Consider the following 7,777-nt stretch of genomic DNA (forward strand, 5'->3'; position numbering starts at 1 on the left):
ATTATATTATATTATTATATTATGTATTTTATAGGGAGTTTATGATGGGACATTCAAATGTCCCATCATAAATTCTCTCTTATATATAAGTAGAATATACTGATAACGTATGGTAAATTTATATTATTTTATTAGTGTATTTTCTTCCGGCTATAACAAGTTATTTAGCATGTTTTGTATGTTACTTATCTGTCATTGTAACAACCCATTATTTGTAATTAATTCTTAAAGTAATCTTATAATGTAAAAGTTCTTTACATATTTACGTATAGAAGTTAAGTTTTGACGTAAATAGAGCTCGAGAAAAAACAAGACGTGACACATATATCATCAAATTTTATTGTATAAAGAGAAGGAATAAGAAAAACTCCCGCATTGACATTCTAACTCTTTCGAAAAAATTTTTGGTCTTTATGTTTTAGGATAGGTTTTATTTATATTTATATATATATATATATATATATAATATATATATATATATATATATATATATATATCGATTAGATTTAACGAAAATTATACAATATAAAATAGGTATTTGAAATTTCTCTGACCCTTTTAATGTCACCATCTCTAAAGCTCACCATTTATTCATTTGAGAAAGTATAAAACCTTGTAGCCTAGGCCCTAGTGGTTGGGGACCTCCTTTTTTGCCATCAAGGCAAAGGGCCTCAATTAGCCCCACAAAATTTAGGAAGAAATGGACATGATAGTCAATTAATAATATTTAGAAATTATTTAACGTTCGGTCATATTTTAATGTGATGATAAAAATCGGAGAAAAGTATTTTTTCATTAAAACACGAATTTTAAGATTTTTTTATGGTATTCAGGATTGTCCTAGTTTAAACTCCATGAAAATTACCACAATTTAAATTCTCTTACTTTATTTCAATTTGTTTGTCTGGTTTGACTTGCTATGAATTTTAAGAAACTGAAGAAGTCTTTAAAATCTTTTTGTTTTAAATTAAAAATACGTAAATGTATCAAAATGTCCTTCAATCTTCTAGTCTTAAAATGTCAAAGAGTTGCCAAAAAAAATAGAAAAGACATTCTTTTTAAAACTGACTAAAAAGAAAAGTGATACTAACAAATTCAAATTTTATTTTCTCAATAATATTTTATGATACTTTCAGCTACATTTCAAATAGTGGTTATTATTAGAATATTTAGTCCAAAAGGTGGTTAGCCTATTAAACTTTTACGAAAATTTAAGCTTCTAATTCCGGGCCAGTGCACAATCATGGGCCGTTGCCATTTGTAATGGGCCACTGGGCCAGTGTAATTGTCTGTACATATCTATTATCTCCAGTGTTCTTAAGAAACAGTGCCATCAACACATAAATACTTGAAAAAAATTATATAAATACACAACTTAAGATATCATAATCTATAATTTTCTACCATTTAAAAAAATTACAAAAATTTCCTCTCGGATACATCCATATCCTCTCTCGGATACATATCTATCCCCTCTCGGATACATCCCTCCCGTTAAGTAATGTATCCTTCGCTATGTGAGCTCTGTATCCGCATGTTTCCTGATGTATCTAAGATCCTATTATTTTAAGGAATTTTGTAATTTGGAAAAGAATAGAGATGAGATGTAATTAGCTCTTAACACTACGAGATTTATGTAATTTTTACTAAATACTTTGGACAATTGTTCATTGTTGGATCTCGTTAATTCAATCTCCTATATAAAATTCATGATCGAGATATCTTTACTTTTTTCCTATTGATTAGATGGAAATTACTGCACATTAACTTAAAGTCTGATTTGAAAATCTCTCTTTATCATCACAAAACTTCTCGCGCCCTTTTCATAGTTTTGACTTGACGTTAAGCTATTGTCGTTGTTGTCAGCCTATAAAGTATGACTCATAATTAATATAAACCTTAATCAGATAACTGAAGCAATCTGTCAGAGAATTGTAAATATATCATATTTGTAGAAAAATATTTTTTAAATAATATATTCAGTAGTTCGATCAGTATTAAAAATTACCTCATGTTTGATTCACTTATTATATTATAAGATATAGAAATATTAATATGTATTTTTATGATAGATATACAAGATACACATATCTATGTATCTAAAAATTCTAGTAGTGAGCACCCTCTCAATAGAGACAGTAATAAATATTTGACATTTATATAATATATGTTTGTATGTGCTGGTTCACTCATACGTATAACCAGGGGCGGACCCACAGTGGTTCAAGTGGGTTCAATTCATCGAAAAATTTTGTATTTTACATATATAAATTTAATTGTAAGTTCATTCATATAACTAAAATGAACCCACTCTTTACACAATGAATGGCGTGGATCAGTGGTGAATGGGTTCATTTTCGTGCAATGAACCCAAGTTTGAACCTCAGTTAAGGCATAAGTTTTTGTTCTTTTTTGTATTTTCTTGATACTTTTCCTTTTTTAAATTAACTAACAAATGTAGACTATTATAGATCTATCATGTGAATTTCTTGATACTTTTCCTTTTTAAAATTAACTAATAAATGTAGACTATTATAGACCTAGACTTCTAGTTCATGTGAAAAAACAACAGTAATATTCTAAATTTATTAGTTAAGTTTTTTTTTTATTTTTATGTTTGTATTTGTAAAATTGTCAATAATTTAGACAATAAGTTCATAGTTTTAAATATTCTCTCAGATTCATATTATTTTATCATTTTCTTTTTTACATGCATATTAAGAAATCATTAAGAAGAAAATAATTTTACTAATTCACCCCTTAAAAACTTCTTGCGAATTTATATATTTATATAAAGGAGGATCATAAGTCCGCTGATGTGGCATGCCTCATTGATCAGGAAATGAATTTATCTATTTTCTCAAATTTTTGGATTTTCTTTCCAATTTTTAATTTTAAAAAATTATAAATTACAAAAATATATTAAATATGACAAATTAATGTAAGTGTCGTTTTTATTACTGTTGTTTAAAAACGTCTTCTACAAACGTTGCCATAATAAAAGTTTAAAAACATCTTCCACAAACGTTGCCATATTAAAAGTGTCACGACCCGATTTCTCAAGTCATGATGGCACCTACTATAACCTACCAGTAGGTAAGCCAATGGTAACCCGGAACAAGAAGTAATGGGTTTAAGGGCAGAGGCTAAACAAAAGTAAGCAAAAATTTAAGATAACAACATACACAAGCGGAAGCAAACCAAAACATAAATACAAATAAAGATCCCTCCCAGAACCTGGAAGTCACTAGTACAGAGCTATTACAAAATGAGTACAAGTCCCAAAAGTGGACAATAGAGATTGNNCCATGATTATTTGTAACTTGAACCCACTTGAACAAAATTCTAGGTCCGCCACTGCGTATAACATAAGCTTCATATACTTATATATCCAACCTCTCGTACAATTTGAAAATAAGTACATTAGATTTAATTATTCATATATATAGAATTGATGTTTTCATCACATACATACACAGACATCTAGCTTATGCTTTGGAAAGACATACATTTAAACTTCGATATTTGACTCGCTCAATTCAGTTAGGATTAGATATTATAAGTTCACGAATACAATATATTTTGTTGAGTTTTGAAAGAAAATGTTGCTACATTAGTTTATTTTCTTAAAAATCTTTCTATTGCAAAAAAACGAACACTAATATCGCTACTTGTGAAATCTTTTTGCTTGATAGCTCCACTATATAGGAGTTGTCATTGCCAGGTTCTTTAGGTGTACATTGTGTAGAAGTCAACTTGTTCTTGATAGATCCAATCGAGTGTTCATAGTGTAGAGCAAAAGAATCAAAAGACTAAAAACAAAATACCTCGCTAAACCACGACCGAAAAGTTTCGCCTTGAAGGCATGAATTTGGTCATTTGGACCATGGTAAAATGCCTGACCTGTCTATACACAAGTATTGGGCCCATCATCAAGCCCAAAGTTTCTCTTCTCTTTTTTTCTTCTCCTTTTAAAATTTCTTGCATAAAAGTCATTTTTTTAAAAATAAAAAAAATAAAAAGAAGAAATTCTCATGTTTATGATTTAAGAAAAACATTCGAGATACATATACAGATATACTAGAAATTTAATAATGATAATCCTTTTTAAATCTCAACCTAACAATGTTTAGCACCTAGAAAGGCAATGCAAATTCTTTTTAAATAATAACCACAAGACCTTTTTTTAGGTACCAAAAAGATTAATTAGTGGATATAATTTATTGAGGAAAGACTTAAAATAGTCCATTATCTTTGAGTTTAGACTCAAAATAGTCCTATTTTTTTTTAGTGGAGCATTAATAATCTTGGTTCTTTAATAAAGTGGTGCATTTTTAGTCTCCATCCTAACCACCGTTAGTTTTTTAACAAACCAACGGGTTATGCATGTGACATGAATTTAAATCTGATAATTAATTGGGTTTTCTTCATTTCTTTCTTATATTTGTTCATTTAATCCAATTTCTTTACTTGAGAAACTCCTTTACTGTTCTTCGGTCCCTTTTACTTCCTATTTCTAGTTTTTGTTCCTTTCTGCAATTTGAGGCTTCTGGCAATTTTGAAGGAAAATAAGAATTGCATAGATTATATTTTGGTTGATTAGTTTTCCTCGCTAAATAAACGAAAGTAAAGGAAAGAAGGGTAACCGAGAGCCTACTTATTCTATAAAGTTTCATACTTTTTCGAGAAAAAAAATATATTTCAATTCACCTAGATTGATTTCAGATTTTAGTTTTCAATTGTATTAGCACCTTCTGAATGAATGGTTAAGTTGAAGACGACACTAACATACTAGAAGGGCACAAAGATAACATGATTTTAGAGGTAAAGAGATATGAAAATACCAAAAAATAAAGAGCAATAGCTGCAGCACAACACTAAGGGGTCGTTTGGTTTGAAAATGAGTTATGAGGGGATAAGTTATGTTGGATTAGTTATGATGGGATAAATTGTGCTGGGATTATTTGTTATTGAGTGTTTGGTTTGTTGTATTCAAAATAATATATATTGATAAATTTTAAGAACAAGTTGTTTGTTTACAAAATTACCCTTCACTTTATTTAATTTTTTAAATTTTCTTTGCGAGCTTTAATTATTTATTTTTTAAAATAAAACTTTTATTTTATTTAACATTAATATTTTTGTTTATGTATTCCCATGATAAGTACCATGTGTATTGAAAAATATAACTTTTTTTTATTTAGCTTAAAAATAGAACTTCCCTCTTTAGTTTATTAAAGAGAAGATAATTTATGAGAAATCAAAATAATATATACATAAGAATTAGTCAAATAAAAATTATGTTTATATAGTGTAATTTTTTAATAGAAAAATATGAATAATTATCATAAAAATAAGAAGTAGTAAATATTATTATACATGATATTAAAAATAATGTAAAAATAAATTAATGTGAAAAATGATGTATAAAAAGGATTTAAAGGGATATATTTATCATTTACCTATTTTATCCTGGGATAAGTTATCCCGGGATTACTGTACCACCCAATGTGAGGGATAACTTATCCCGGTACTAATTCAGAATCCTGGGATAAGTTATCCCAAGCTTTCCAACCAAACAAGGAAATAAAAGGTACTTAAAATTTATCCCGGGATTAACTTCTCTTATCCATTACACCAAACGACCCCTAAGAAGTGCAGCATAGTAGCAACACCAGAAAAAAAAAACTATAACATCATTTTAAAGTTCAAAACACTTGAAAATGCATAAAAATAACTCCAAAAGTACAGTATATTGGCAACACCGCAACACCTACAGATTTAGAACAATACAACACTTGAAAATGAAACAGAGGAACACCACATGAGAATGCAATATAGTTGCAGCATCATATCCACCAACAATCTGATAGCAATATAGTAGCACCAAAAAGGAGATATCAACACATGAAAGAATCATGACTATTAATGCACCACTAAAAAGAAATAAGACTATTTTGAGTCTAAACTCAAAGATAATGGACTATTTTAAACCTTTCCTCTAATTTATTTGACGGCATACCTACTAACTTATATATACTTGTAGATAAAAAAAAAACAATCAACTCAAGTACTATATATTTTATTTTAATTATATAGACCTCTACAAGTAAATTACTATTTTTAACTCTTCAAATATTGACAAGATAATCATCTATCAATCAATATTACTGTCCAAAACTATTCATGATGAACTAATTGTCACAATCAAAATTCATAACCAATTAGCATAGTTTGGTCTTATTGTAACTTAATCACATGTGGTTGCTAGCTAAAGATGTTAAAAATGTGAAAAAAAAGTTTTTGATTGCTATGAATTACACTAATAATGTAAAAACTATGTATACTATCGGTATATACAAGATATGTTGTTATGTATATTGGTCAATCAGTTGAACAATTGAAAGAATCTCAATTTTAGAACCATCTATAAGATTTTCATTTCATACGACTCCTCCTTTACATACATAATGAGAATAATACAAGGAATTCAAAACGAATTCAACGATAAAATATTCTCATTTTGAACTCAATATGAATAGATACTAGTGCATGATTTACAAGAAATATCTAGCTCAATCCTAAAATAATTGCACCAATATTTTTTAGTGGTTGAAATAAGTTTCAAACTAATTAATCAATTTGTCATATGAAATGATGTGTTCGAAATGAAGTGGAGAAGGAGGTTGCTCATGTTAATGGAAGCACCATTGCTAATTTTTTGCAAACGTAGGCATTATCTCAAAGTTTGATTGGACACCTTGTCCTACTCATACTACCAATTTTTGTATCATACTCCAAAGATTTGAGGATGATCCTAAATATCATTTTTCAATAATTTTTTCATAGAATATATTTACACTATATGGCCCTTAAATTAACTTAAATTCATTAGGAAAAAAAAGAAAATATGATGTATCAAGCATTCTATGTCCAGGCATAATTGGAAAATGATGGTATCTTGAGGGATATGATATAGATCGTTTATACGGTCAAAAATATTCGTAATTAACTTTATGGCTCAAATTCTAATCTATAAATTACAGGAAAATAACGTTATTGTTCCTCTAACATCCTCTTCAAAAATTAACTTATTCGTAATGAAGCAATATTGGAAAGAGAACAAATGGTATAATCATCAAAGCATGGATTGATAAAAAGATAAAACCTTTTTATTGCAAATCAACTATCTGACATCACTATGCTAATTTAAACAAACATATAGTAATGGGAATATTATTAATCAAAATGGGACCTTGACTTCTCTTTCCTATGTGTAGAAGTGAAATGTGGACGGCACTACCCCTTAATCAGAGATCTCGAGTTCGAGTTTAGAATACATAAAAAAAATGATATGACGAATGTTTTTCTTCTTAATGGGGCCCTACATGGCATGAATCTGAATTAGTCTGACTTCTACGTAGATATCGAATATTATATGAAAAAAAATGGAAAAATCTTTTTGGCCAGAATGATATACTTTTTTAAATTTTCTGGTCTTTTAGCACTTTCCAAAAAAAAATATCACAATGTTTGAACAAATCATTTCACTTGCTTTTTTTCTTCTTTTTCTTCGTTGTGGAACATGGTTCTTTTTTTACGTGAGAGTGATAACTCCAATGTCTCTCTCAAAAGAAGAAATTAAAACAGTAAAGTAAAATCATTATTAATTAAACATAAATTTAATCACTCAAATTATGTTTCACTAACTTTATGAAACAAGGAACAACCCATGATTTGAAAGTACAAATAAAGCATTTGTTACTTAAGGCCCACC

The sequence above is a fragment of the Solanum stenotomum genome, unplaced genomic scaffold, assembly GCF_019186545.1.
Source record: "Solanum stenotomum isolate F172 unplaced genomic scaffold, ASM1918654v1 scaffold33168, whole genome shotgun sequence".
Classification (NCBI taxonomy): domain Eukaryota; kingdom Viridiplantae; phylum Streptophyta; class Magnoliopsida; order Solanales; family Solanaceae; genus Solanum; species Solanum stenotomum.